Source organism: Podarcis filfolensis (assembly GCF_964270895.1).
Source record: "Podarcis filfolensis genome assembly, chromosome: 4".
NCBI classification, from domain to species: Eukaryota; Metazoa; Chordata; class Lepidosauria; order Squamata; family Lacertidae; genus Podarcis; species Podarcis filfolensis.
The window spans coordinates 60,664,771-60,679,664 of record NC_139607.1 but is presented as its reverse complement, the minus strand read 5'-3'; the positions used below and the strand labels follow the sequence as shown (position 1 = coordinate 60,679,664).

The 14,894-nt window shown below is 38.4% G+C and overlaps 1 protein-coding gene and 1 long non-coding RNA gene across 5 annotated transcripts in view; one reads left to right on the top strand and one right to left on the bottom strand.

The window, feature by feature from the left end:
• The window catches only part of LOC310761612 (uncharacterized protein), a 350,577-nt gene that overhangs the window by 204,546 nt on the left and 131,137 nt on the right, over positions 1-14,894 (top strand). The gene's annotated exons all lie outside the window — the stretch shown is intronic.
• LOC310761416 lies at positions 84-5,963 on the bottom strand. Its single transcript, XR_014547478.1, has 4 exons — positions 5,817-5,963; positions 3,525-3,594; positions 1,198-1,272; positions 84-166 (listed from the first exon to the last, which is right to left on the bottom strand). It is a non-coding gene; the product is annotated as an uncharacterized lncRNA (long non-coding RNA).

The window sequence follows — 14,894 nt, the reverse complement described above, 5'->3', positions numbered from 1 at the left end:
GATCATATTTTTTCCTTGATTTCCCCCCCTGAAAACTAGGTGCGTCCTATGGTCTGGTGCGTCCAATCGTGCGAAAAATACGGTACTTCTTCAGCAATGTATACAAAATCAAGGAACAGCTTAGAAACAATGGACAGGAAAACTGTATCTATTATTTGGCGTTATCCTAGAATGACAAAGAAAGCACACAGTGTAATGAATTTGATGTAAATTACAACCAAACAAAACAAACTGCTTCTACTTTCACATATCCTTCTCTTACTCTGTGGATTTTCCCATCTTAATTGCAGTATGGCTAGGTACTAGTTAAACTTGTAACATGTCAAAATCAGCATCTGAGATTGCCAGCACATATATCTTCTAGCCAAGGGAGGCTCAAAACATTAAAATGCTTTCATAATGGCGAGTGTTCCTTTGTGAAACCCAAAGAAAACATTTCAGCTCCATCGTGGGGGTGGGAATATAAGCTCTACAAAATATTATAGCAGAAAGTTAGCTTTTAGCATAACTCCTTGCTCCAGTACTTTACCAGTACATTAGCCTCTTGTCCTCCAGGGAACTGGGCTTAAGAACTAGTCATGAAAATTCATGATAACTTCTCTACTCATCCAACCAGTATTAAATTCACATTTCAGGACTCCCGTGGCATATGAAGGTTGCTTGGTAATAATGAAATGAAAATCTGAGTTTTCATGGCAAAGGGAATGAAGACTTTTGAGCTCTCTTGTTCTGCTACTGCAGAAAATTGGACACTTACATATATGGTGCAGCTTTACTACCCAAGAGCTAGTTTAAAACAGTGTTCAAAGTATAATTAAGAAAAAAAATTATGGAGTGCTAATTTATTAGGAATATATTTTAAAAATGACTACAGACTCAGGACACTAAGCAATAGCATATCCATAAATTAAGAAACAAAAGCCATTTGTGTGTGTGAAATCATAGTAACTCACGTGTAGTATATCATGTTTGATTATCACTTACCTAGATATTGTTCTGTGTACTGGGAAGCTACAATGTGTTGCAGCTTTAAAAAGTATTTACGCCAGTTGTACTTGCAGTGCAACACATATGGATGCTCAAAATTACCTTCGTATTCAGATCACAACATATAACACTAACTAAAATGCAAATGAAGTCCCTCTGAAATGTTAGGTTTTGAAAACACAGATGTGTTCCTCTGCCCCTTTTCCTTACCTTTCTCATCTCCTCCACAGATAAAATTTAGGCTGCAAGGTCTTCAGGGAAGGATCGTGTAATATATAAAGTGTTCTATAAAGAATTATGTGAAGAAATAAAATTACCAAAGAAGATTTTTTTTAGGCAAACCCATGAAAAAGGAAGTGTCTCTTTTCTGGATAAAGAAATTGTTTATTTTTTGTAGGAGTGCTTAAAATATTGCTACTTTTGTTCCAACTTCCCCAAGCAGTGAGATCTGTCTCCCCTGTGTGGCAGTTCACTGAACTGCAGCTGGCACCCAACTCCATGGGGAACCTTTCAGACTGGCTCTATCCACCCAGACTGACCATTGGATCCTTCTGGACAGGAAGGAGTTTAGAGCTTCTTGTTCTAGCTAAGCCTTGCTTGAGCAACAAGGTCACCTACAGTGTTTCTATAGTTCTGATTGCTCTTTGGCCCAGCATCCTGGTTTGTCCTCTAGTCATGCCTTGCTCTATGGTCCTAACTCCTGCTTTGTCCCATCGCCTGTCTTGTTCATTGGTCCTCACCATTGACTTAATTCATAGTTCTTGGCCCCAACTCACCTTGGGCTGCTTCCCACTGCACAAAAATGCTGGTGAATTTTCATGAGGATTTTTTTTTTAATCAGCAAATTGCTGTGGAAATGTGGAAAACTGAATTTCAGAGTGGAAATATGAGAAACTGAGATAACAAATTGTTATGTACTGAGTTGAATAGGATCCAAACTGCAGCAGTCTGATTGGTCCTAGAACAATAGGATCCAAAAGGCAGCAGTCTGATTGGTCCTAGAACAATAGGCTTCAGAATGCAGCAGTCTGATTGGTCCTAGAACAATGCAGCAGTATGACTGGTTGGCAGGAACCACCCAATCATGCTCCAGATAGAAGTGAATCCACAACCTGATTGGCTTACAGTAGAATTCCGGAATTAGCCAATCATGTGCAGCCCATTGTGTAAATAATGTATATAAAGCAGATGCTTTGAGGGGACATTCATTCATTCCTCCTCACCACTACGAGCTGAATAAAGAGCATGAAATCACTTTGCGACTCTGAGTATATTTCACAAATATTGACAGATTTGTTCATCCCTATGTGGATGGCAACTTTTGGATTCAACTCTGTGTAAAAATGGCTTTTCTCACATTTTGTTTTATGAAAGAATAAATTCAGCCTGAACCTGAACTTTCATTTGTAGCATATATCTCAAATAGGATTTGTAATGTTTTGAAGTACTTACGGAGAAAGATAAGAGATACTTGTATACACTTTGACAGATTAAATTCTTTAGTTTGCTTCCAGACAATAAATACTTTAGAGCTAAGACCCCTCCAGTCATAAAATGAGGAGGTATTGAGACAGGAGCTCATCACATGGTAATGTCACAGGCCACATAAACTAGTTATTTCGTATTCTGGTGTTTTCAGAGCTATGTATGTTATATATATATATATATATATATATATATATATATACACACACACACACACACACACACACACACACACACATATACATGTACACACACTTCATGTCTCTTGTCAGATACAGTTCTGATTGCTGTATTGCTTTCCTTTCAAACCAAATGGTTTAGTGACAGATCTGACAGATCATTAAGTTGAAAGTTACATAGTCTTTGCTCTTTTATATACAGTTCTTGTGTGTGTGATGTTGTATTACTTAAAGGAATAAACATTCACATTGATCCTTGAATTTCTGAACAGATATGAATGTGATTCATGAAGTACAGGTCCTGGTTAGAATGATATTTCATCATGTACCACCTAAGCGTGATGCTCAGGAACGCAATGAATATATGAAGACACACTTGGAGTTAAACATGGATACAGCTTTATTGATTACAGTGTATCATGTTTGACATAGGATCAGGCAAGGATATGCCTATCAGGCAGCCTGTCTGCTTGCCTATACCTCTCCCAGCTTTCCTGTTCAGAATCCAGGAGGGAGTCACTAGACTCTTAGCCCCAATATGGCACAGGTTGCACCTGACACCTGCCAGCAGCCTGGGTATGTGGCAGCCACTCCTGGCTCCCTGAACTGTGGTGAGTTCTTGAAGTGCCACCCTAAGACCCCTGTAAGCTAGTGACCTCCCCTGCCACAAGAAACAGGCAGCTTCACTGTTCGACTTACTGCCTAACCTACTATGCCTGCAACCATCTCTGCAGGCAATTCTAGATATCAGTCAGCCAAATATCATTGTTCAACTGTAAGAGGTGAATGTCGTCTTGGCAAAAAACAGGAAAATGACTCAATTTCTGTGATATAAGATTAGGATGTGGCTGGGGTGACCAAATTCAGTACTACCTGTATGATGGTCCCAAACGCCCAAAGTGTTTCCAGAAATGGTCCCAGGGTGCCCTAGGAAGCTCATCTTCTGAAAGCAAAACAAAACATCACCTGTCATGCGGATACCTGAAGCTAGGCACCTCTACCAGAGGGGAAGCTGCAAGTCCATCAGACATATACAAAGGGATCAGACCATAATGATTCTCCTTCCCTGTAGCCTCTAATACTGCTCCCATGACGGGAGTGAAAACTCAGTTTGTCCTTCAAAACAAATGTGGTACATGAGGATTTTGTTCTCACTTGTCCAAGAAATATCATATGACAGGCAGCTCTTAAAGTATCCAGAATTTTAGGTGTTGTTTTTTCTCTTGAGTTTTAAATGTTTTTGAAACTACCATGGTTAACTCGGTGGATAATCTGGCAGAATTGTGGTGTTTTATATATAAACCTTTATCTGCTCTGTAAGTAATGTTTTGAAAATATTCAAGAGCCAAGCTGTGGTCAGGCATAGTTATATATTATTTTCATACATGCACAAAGCAATGGATATACATAAAAGGGTTAAACTATGCTCCTGGAAGGCACTGTAACCAGGTAGATATTTCTAGCTGCCCTTGATTGGATTTTAATCTTCATTTTGCCACAAATAATCTCTGACCTTGACCCTTAAATGGCTTTCATCCTCAGCTCCCTTATGAGTAAAATCAGATTTAGAACATGTATCAGTTGAGTATCTATAAAGTCTGTTAGCAGTATAAGTACCAAAGAAAACAGCTGGAGGTTGGAGTAAAATTTAGGATTACCAGCTATTATTTGATGTGCGTAATCCAGGGGAGGCATATGTAGCACTAGCTAAGGTTTATTCAAAAGTAAGTTCTATTGAGTTTTATGGGGCTTAATTCATAGAATCATAGAATTGTAGAGTTGGAAGGAACCACAAGGATCATCTAGTCCAACCCCCTGCAGTACAGGAATCTTTTAGCCCAACGTGGCATTCAAACCCACCACCCTGAGATTAAGTGTCTCGTGCTCTACCAACTGAACTATTCCAGGTAAGCATATAGGATTGTTGCCTGTTCTCTTATTTACTCAGCTCTTTACTCCTTTTAGCTGAAATTTCTGAAGTAAACATCCATGTGGAAAAATGGAGAAATCATAGCAAACTTAGAAGTATATTGCAGCTGGAAAAAGTGTAACACCTGTTAACACATTGTCAACAGAGAAAAAAATGCTGCTTTTAACCAAACCTTTTTGTTTACTTTCTTTTCTTTTCTTTTTTTGGCCATACAAGTTCTGTTTGCTGATTTCCTACCTTCCAGACATTTCAATTTTTCAACTTATTTTAAACTCTAGACCAGAGCTGATTTAAGGTTGCAATGGAACATATTTAAATAAATGAGAACCATGCACATAAATATTTTCCCCTCTGGGACAGTGGCAGTCCTACAGAAGAAATATTCATAGAAAGAAAAGATAGATGTTGCTTTAATAACAGTTGTCTAAGGAATCTCATTCTTTGTAGAAATTCTATACTAAACTAATCAATAATTCAATCCTGTTTAACACAAAATTGAATTATATCGATATTTGAAATTGTTTTAGTGCATATGCCATGGGCAGAATCTCTTGTCACAAGTTGGAAGCACCTTTGAATGCACCTGCATATAGGTTATTTTTATGAGACACACTGGAACTTTCAAATCCCTAAAAACACCATGAAAACCTGCCATCTTCCTCTTGTTTCAAACAGCAACATGAGATAAGGAGTCAGCAATGAATAAATTTTTATCAAGATAAAGGCTATAAGCATTATAAAGTGACAAGTCAGAAGTCCATGCTGCATGATGTGTGTTTTTTCCAAGGACAACATTCAAGCCACCCATTAGGCAGACCAGCTGAGTCATTTTATTCATTGATGATTTGAAAGGCTGCATTCAGGCTGTGTAATGTGGGCACAATGGAAGCTTGAGATGGGTATAGTTTTAGGAGACCCCTGTTACTCTCATGGGACACAGGTGGTGCTGTGGGTTAAACAAACAGAGCCTAGGACTTGCCGATCAGAAGGTCGGCGGTTCGAATCCCCGCAATGGAGTGAGCTCCCGTTGCTCGGTCCCTGCTCCTGCTCACATAAATACGACTGTCATGTCTTGTGTTAAAATGACCACAATTTCTTTACAACTCTGTTTATGTTACTGAACATATCCAAACTTTCCGCAAAATATATCCCAACTGGGTTACAGAAAACATATTGTGATTTTCCTTTTCTCATTTTCCAGTTAGAATGTTCCAAGAAACTATGAAGACTTATACCTCTGTTAATGATGCAGATATTTCTGCTGTTAAGAGTCTTCTGGGCATCCCTCTTGCCCAGCTGTGTCTTGCGAGAAAGAAGAACATTAATGAGTTTCAATCAGCTTATGATAGGAAATGATAGAACACTTTGAATATAATTTTGTATATTATCAGCACTGACATCAATTCTAGACCATGAGTAACCTTAATGCCCTCTTGAAATTGAGAATACATCATAATCCTTCAGCAGATATACACACATAAGGATTTAATTCTTCCAAGTGAAATATTAAGTTGGCAGCCACTTTGCAACTGTCTATCTCTTTTAAAGCATTTTCTATGTCAGTATATTATGCTCTGCTGTTTTTACTAGTTTAAGAATATAATTTTTGAACTAATTCAAGTAATTTTATGGATAACAGACCTGTTTTATTTAATAGTAAATATGTATGTTATGCTTATTACATAAGCAGAATGGGTTTGGAATATTCCTGTAAAGGAAGGGTATACATTTCTTTTTTCTGGCTTAACTGTTGCATCAAAATTATGTCAATTCACAAAATGTATATCTCAGTCATTCTTGGTTACTTAATGAGGTCACCTTCTTTAAATGCAACTGTAATCTGATGAATAAGGCCTGGTTTGCACATACCACTAAGCCAAACTATGGCTTAGCAAGAATGAAAAAACATATGGGCACCCAGTGAAAACTGTGGTATCTTTACACCTCCCACAGTCCTGCTGCCATAATGCAAAAAAATAAAAAATCACACAATTTTTCAGAAAACATGTTGTTCAAAGAACTTTTGAAAACAGTCCATAGATGTCATCCAAATAAAAACAACAAGGGCATCTATGAGTCTGTTTCATTTCAGTCCCACATTGTCAGTTCTTTGAGCATGCATACAAACATTGCAAACACCTTTTTTTTCCCTTTGTATCTTAAACTGTTCAAATCAAGGACAAAACAGAAATGGCATTAATTGTATTAATGCATTGCCTTCCCCAAATCCTAGAATAAGTGTGGGGAATAGCATTGTATCTTGCCTAAAAGAGGTGGATTGTAGTGTGCAGATCCACCTGTTTATATTCCATTTTTTGAATTAGGTCATAGACTAGTAGAATGGTAGGGATACCAAGGGTCATCTAGTTAAATCCCCTGCAATGCAGGAATCTTAACTAAAACATCCATGACAGATGACTATCTAACCTCTGCTTAAAAACCTCCAAGGAAGGAGAGCTGAACAGCTCTTGCTGTCAAAAAGTTATGAATGATGTTTAGTCAGAATCTCTTTTCTTTTAACTTGAAACCATTGGTTCAGGTCCTAGCCTCTGGAGCGGGAGAAAACAAACTTGCTTCATCTTCCATGGGACAACCCTTTAGATATTTCAAGATGGCTATCATATCTCCTCTCAGCCTCCTCTTTTCCAGGCTAAACATACCCAACCCCCTCAACCATTCCTTATAAGGTTTGGTTTCCACTTCACTTGATCTGGACACTATACTTTTGTTGATGCAATCTAGAATAGCATTAGCTGTTGAATCATGTTAAACTTGTAGTTGACTAAGACCCTAGATATTTTTCACAATATTCTTAGTTTGGATACAGCACAAGTTATATAATGTAACCACAATTCAATTCTATTATAATGCATATTGTAATCAATCTTTACAGCATACTGATTTTTTTGGTATGTTGTTTTTAGCTATAGGTATCATGTATTAAGAATTTCCTACCTTATAGGAAAGAGGTCAGCATTTACAAGTACAATTGTGGATCATTTAATTTTGTGAACACTGAATACTGTGATGGCTTTTCTAAATATCCTTCAAATCAGACAGAAACAGTAGTCAGTGGTGGTGATGATGATGATGATGATGATGACAAGCCATTTATTGGGCACTGACGGGAAATGGGAATAAGCATATTTGCAACAATTTATTTCTATTGTGAATTTTTAGATAAAGAAGAACCAAATATTTGGTCCATTAATGAATTTCAGAAAACTAATCTTAAGGGTATTTTACATTGCCATAGGTAAGTAGTATCAGTAGCAACAAAATCCCATGTAGCGATCAGCCATGACACACAGATATTAATTCTTCTACAAGATGCCCTTTCTCTTAATTTTCACTTCTACAGCAAGTAATTACTTTTCTTGAAAACTATTAAATTGCACTCTCAGTGGCATATGACTTCAGCATTTTATGGATTCTCTAATGGCATCACTATCTTTATCTGCTACGTGTGTATGTTGCCACCAACACCATGCCTTATTGAAACAGATGGGTGGCATATTGCTAATAAAAGTGTCCAAGCCCTTAGAAAACATCTCTGTAACATAGGTTGTTTTTTTTCACATTGTCAGGCTCAATGAATGTCAGCCATCTCTCTGCATATTGGTGTCTATCTTTCCCCAGGATGGGTTAATAGAGGTTAGGAATCGGATGCATAACTCAGATCTAATTTTATATAGGTCAATAGGAACCTGGCAGAAATGAAGACTTTTTATCGGAGTACTGGTTACAGGGCCCCTGATGGGTTGATGCATTAGTGCTTCACCAGTGGACATCTACATTCAAATCCTAATTAGATCAAAAGTGAAAGACTGTGTTAGTCTGACTTTAGTACCTAATTTGCAATGAGTGGCAGTTTAATTAAAAGGAAGGTAGTGTTGGAATGGCAGAGGTATTGCAGGTCAGAATGCCTTGGCATTCTTTGGCTTGAACAACGTTATTTTACTCTGAAAGGAATCCCCATTTGCAACACTATAGGCAAGAGGTCAGCATTTACAATTCTGGATCATTTAAACTATGACTCTTTTGTTATTTAAAATGCATACACTACACAGATGATAGAAAAAAGCACAAGTAGAACAAACAAAGAACAAAACCATGATCTGGAGAAATGAAGTCTCTCAGGTAAACCTTTCTGACACCTGCCTCCAAACCCTAACCTCCAAAAAGCCAATAAGAGGTTCTGAATCAGAAATGCAGAAAGATATCCCCCCTCCCCCAACTTTGTAGTAGGTATCTGATATGGCTTCTCTCTTTCCTACTGAATAAACAAATCCTATGCAAAAAATAAAAATTAAAAAATCTAGCAAATATACTTGCATGGTTATCTGCACTAGATTAAAATTCCTTATCCAGGCAAAGCCATCCTTGCTTTGGATATAGACAAATATGTCAATGGACCGATCACATGCTCTTGAGGAACAATGGAGACTGATGAGGTTAAGATTGACACCATCAGCAGTAATTTAAAGGTTTTTGGAATGAGGAATAGGCAAGAATAAGGAGGCTCATCATTTTAAACTGCATTCAAATGTATGGACATAGGGTATGTGGCATATTTAGTAATGTCCTTCAGTAGAGGAGTATATTCTGCATATTCAGGGCAAATGAGCACAGAGCTGTTTCTGAAGTATTACAACCTTTCAGTAATATTACTTTAGGATCTAGTACCTCTTTAAAATACTAGAGGGTTGCAGTCAAAGCAACTCTGTGGCAAGTTTGATCTAACATGAACTTCACGCATCTTTTACCATCAAGAGAGCATTGCCACACCAACTTTAAGTATTCTAATAATCTTCTCCACAACCCTTCCTTTCTCTTACATTTCTACAACTCATAGAATCTTAGAATCTGTGGTGAAGTATTTCCGATACTAATTAAAACAGCAGACTGAAATCTCTCTCTATATATATAAATCACTCATATAAATGGCTATAGGTGCAGCCATTCATTTCACATTACCAAATTAAGCTCCTAGTAGGATCAAATTTTACATTCAACAGTTCATATTTACAAGGCTATTTTATCTTATTGACCTTTGCTAACAACTAATGAAACATCTACTTTGGGCGATGATGATTTATTCCTCATAAAAAATACTATTTCATTTCCTGAAGCTCTAAATATGTCCTTCTCCTTCAACTCCAGCAATTCCCAACTTGCTATCAGTACTTCAAAAAGCCAATTGGTCTGGCAAAAGAAGAATGTTCTTTGAATCTATTGAGATGCTGCTGAAACTGATCAGAGACATGCTGGGATACTGTCATTTTATCCCGCTGTGCTTTTAGAAGTCTGAATCCCCAAGAGTAGCCAATCATCTCCTTGAATTTCTCTCCTGAGTACTTCAGTATAAAATAAATTTTTTAAAAGCATGTGCTATCCGTGGAGGTCCGTCACTGCTCTATGAATCCTAAAATTATTGACACTTTTCTTTTCCATGAAAGTTCATGCCACAATAACAATATCCAGTATCTTCAGCTGAGAAAGCAGGGAGAGTGTGCATCGGAAGTATATGAGAGGAAGGGCAACTGATTGCATGAGGAAGGTGGCGTACCAAACTGCAGCTCCCTATTATGCCCTATAAAGCACCATTGCAGAAGATTGCCTGTATGTGATCAATCCAAAGAAGAAAGAAGCATCCTTTGGTGGAAAGGAAGGATGCAATTTTAACAAATAATAAAGAACTCACCAAAAATACAGAGCAGAGAAATGTATCTAAGTAAAAGCAGCCAGAGGAAACTATGGCACCAAAAACACACACAGTCACTCTCTTTCTCTCTAACTATATAAAAACTATATTTTGATGTCTCCTCTATGCAAATTCTGAGTATAGCCCAAATTTATATTGTTCAGCAGCATTGACATGGACCTTTATTCCATTCCCTCCCCAATGTTTCCCAAACTTAATTTTCACATTATGTAAAAGTCACTTCCAGAAAACTAATGGAAAGAAGCAAATATCTAGAACTCATGTCCATGTTATTTGATTCGGGGGGGGGGGGGGCGGGATATTTTTAGTCCTATTCAAAATTTGAGGTGGTATACAAGAATATAGTTCTTTCCAGGTGTTTTCTTGGGGGAATCATGTATGTGCAGAAAGTCTGGGAGAGTAGCAACATTGTCGAAGGATGTTCACTGGTGTGAATGAAATTTAGTATGACATGCTGGTGTATCGGTGAAAAAGCCATAGCTCCCTAATACAATATATTCTGCTGTGTGAAGGGAACATTAGAAAACAGGACAGAAGCACTAGCATTATAATTAGGAAAACTAATATAATATATACCCTTCATTGGAATGCGCCCTCAGGTGGAATTTTCAAGCATGCAAAGAGGGAGCAGGTCATACAAAGGCTATTGGTTTACTGCTTGCTGGTGCCAGAACAACTTTCCTTGCTGCTGTCCATAGGGAACAGATGCAATTGGGGTTTTTGTTTTTCCTATGTAAAAATCACAGGTTGCTGCAATATCTGTTTTCACCCTTTCAGTTTTGTAATGGTGCTTCAGTTGCATTCAGCAGTGAGGCAGTTCAAGAGACAGTTATGAATGGACTCACTCACTTGAAGGCATCTGGAACATTATTATTACAAATAATATTTTTTTTAAAAAAGAACATAGTTATTCAAAGGTATCATATTTACAGGAAAAGAGGTAATGGGTTTGATCCAGAGTTCTGCTGATGCTGAAGGAAGTGGTGGGGGGTGATATTTACTAATTCTTCGTTCTCCCTACAGTCACTTGTGCCTCCTCACAATCTGCCTTGGAAGATTGAGGGCCTTCCAGAACATCATAAGAGGGGGCATGAGATGGGGGGGTATGCAAAAATTGCCTTTGCACCCCCTTTGCACTCGTTCTACTGGATTTCAGTTGCTACTATGAACAGAGTAGCCCTTCTACTCACACAAGTGACACTTTCACTGGGATCCAACCCAGTGAAAAGTGATTATCATGTTGGGTTGGGTGCATTTAATACCCTTATTTTAAACCAGCATTACATGTATCTGCTGAAAGTATAAAGAGATGATGTGCGGTGCTCACCCTAATGTGAATGCAAAATGTGAAGAGACTGGGGTGGCTGATAACAATGAATTGTAATTGTCCCTGCATTTTAAATGGTATTGACAAAGCTTTGTGTCATTTAGAAGCCTAAGTGGTAGTGTTCCAAATGTTCTGCGGTAATTTGTTTCAAAAGGCCGGTTGGCTTTTCCTTAAAATAAATGTCAATGTATCATCATTGTTTTCGTAGCAGAATTCCAAATGACAATAAAAGAGACTATGCACTGTACAGACCCACAGGAAGAATCTGGAATCATGGCCAGCCTCATTAATCATTAGCGTTATAGCACATTAGACACTTCATGCCTTCTAGACCACAAACTGCAGATGATTATCTGAACTGAACTCTAGACCAACTTGCATTTTAAGTGGAATTCAAAAGAGTGTATGACATTCTTTTCCAATTTATTTAACTGCAACAGAGCTATATATGAAATTAAGAATTGATTCTGATTTTAAACATACACCACAGCTAATTCTGAACCTTCCTGTATGATTTGCTGGCAGTTTCCTGTAACAACTGAAATAGATATGAGACGTGCAGATTGGCTGAATGGCCACAATGCATTCGACTTTAGTTCAGCATTTCAACAAATGAGAGGTGCAACACAAATGCTCCTTCAAAATTAGGGCAAGCCTGACCTGGGGGTAGTGTGACTCCTTAATCCCTCCACTTAGCTGGGTGTTAAGGTGCTGATCAGCTATTAAGTAAAGACTTGCTGATTTACTCCCTTCCTGCTCCTAAACCTCTGACATAGGTTGGACATAAATAGGGGCCTTACCCTGGGTCTTGCAGCCTTGAGTTGCAAATGTCAAGAATCCCACCTCCCCAATGTGCCTCAGTGTTTTCCTGACCCTGCTTGTATATCTTTTTTCCTGAGCATTTCTCCAAAGGTGACTAACATAACCCACTGTATTAGGAATATACCGTACCACCTGCCTGGCTTGTAATGCAGAGTAGCCAACAGCAGGAGCAACAACAACTCCACAAATATCAGCCAGTCAGTTCATGTGGCAAAACAAAATAATTCTACTTGGCCTGTACACAACAAGACAAAGCCTGCATTGTACCCAGGCACAAGTGGGTGGGTACCATAAAAGGAGTGAGCAGCCTGTTCAAGGGTGCTATATGTTGGTGAGTCCTGGCTCTCCGCAAGGCTGAATATAATGCCTATACGCTTTCCAGCTAGAATGAGGTATAGGTAAGAGATTTATTTTAAAATAACATCCGGTTTTATTACAGGTGTGTTTGCTGCCACCTGTAAAAGTGCTCAGATAAAAATAATCAAAGAATATTATTTCCTATATAGTTTGGATCCAAAGTTCTATTTAAAAAAAACTAATGTGGGCAGATCCAAGCCATACTGCACATGGAAATATATTTAAGGTATCTGCAGTCAATGAGTAAAAGCACTGAGAGTGGGGAAGTTACACAGAGCTATAGAAAATAACTTAGAACACCATTGTCCATTCCGTTCCATGAATCTTTTAAGCCCTCATTTGTAATCCATAGTTAAAGAAGGAAATATGCCTTTTCATTTATCAGTTTTAATAATAGGTGTGATGTGCTTTCATATCACGCTAAAAGAAAATGTAAGAAAATAGTGCTATTTCACAAACAATGCCATGCAAGAGAGTCTGAAGTTCCTTCTAGCTGGCAACTAACAAAATGCTGAATTACCGCTGACAGCTTTGAGCAATCCAAGCATTTTAAAATCCATATTACTTCCAGACTAATACCTCTATTATAATTTATTATAACAGTCTCATTACATCCTGACATTATGTATAAAGACCTTAAAAAATCATGAATCTATTCAGAGTTAGAACAAAACAAAAAATGCATTTTCCATACAACAACCAAACTTGAGAATTGCTTTTAACAATGTTGATCCCTCTTCTTTCACAGTAAGTTGTTTATAAATCCTTCCTTTCATTTTGCTTTGTTTGTTTCTTGTACTTTTGCTATGGCTGTGCTATATCTTTGCATTTGAATGTTTCTTTATTAAAGAAACTATTTGAGTAAAGGGAGGAAATGCTCCTGAACTCTTCTTCTCTTCAGTCCTTTAGCTATTAAGAAGAGCCTGCTGGATCAGGCCAGTGACCCATCTGGTGCAGCATCCTATTCTCACCCTCAAGCAAGATGTGTGCATGAATTCCAGCAACTGGCATTCAGAAGCATACTTCTTCCTACCATAAAGGCAGAGCATAGCCATTGTGGCCAATAGCTATTGGTATACCTCCAGGAACCTGCCTAATCCTCTTTTAGAAGTACCCATGTTGGTGGCTACCACTGCCTACTCTGGGAGGCAATTCTGTAGTTTAACTATGTGCTGTGTGAAGAAGCACTTTCATTGGTCTGTCCTGAATTTTCCAAAAATTTCCAGTTTATAAGCATCCTGGAGGGAGAACTAGGCACATGGGGATGTGTCCCAGGAAATAAAAAATAAACCCCTCCAAGCACTAAAGAGGGAAAGTTCTGGTGGGAGCACTGAGTGTTATTTCCCCATTTTATCCAGAAACATACTCCCTCACACATACTCTACAGCAATAAAACACTAAAGTTTCAACCTGGGCACCATCTCCACACCTAAACCCTCTAGTATGATAGAGCACATTAGGAGAAGACCTCCAGAAGAGGAAAGGGGGGGTCCCTGTCTTTTCCCCAACCTCTTCAACTCCTAAACTCCACTAGCGTGTACCAGAATGGCTGGAATCATGACCAAGGACAGTCCTCTTAGATATAGAAGTAGGCTACAACATTTTAGTTTAGTTTTGTTGCAGATCGCTTTTATACATTCTATTTCTTAGAAACCATGTTTCTGTCATGGGTGCAAAGCTATACCTTAGGAGATGCAGCCACCTGGGTGATTTATGACTGCAGGTGCCTATTTAAGGGGTTTTTTTAGGATTATGATGCTCTATGTCAAACATTTGAGAGGTGCATGTTTTGGTGAGCAGAAGTTTGGAGAATTGAGAATTTGTTTTACCTTGAGAGTGTGAGAGTCTATTTTGAGAGTTTTGCCTAATGTTGATGCCTATCAAGGCTGGTCCACCCATGAGACAGACTGAGGCAGCCACCTCGGGTAGCAGGATCACATGAGGCAATGCCCCGATGAGTGCCTGCCAGCAAAGCAAGAAGAAGAAGAAGTTTCCAGTGAGATCTCATCAGAAGCCAGCGCCATACAACCCCAGTATGTGAGGTTCTGGTTTTAAGCAAAGGTTGCATGGCTACCGATGCTT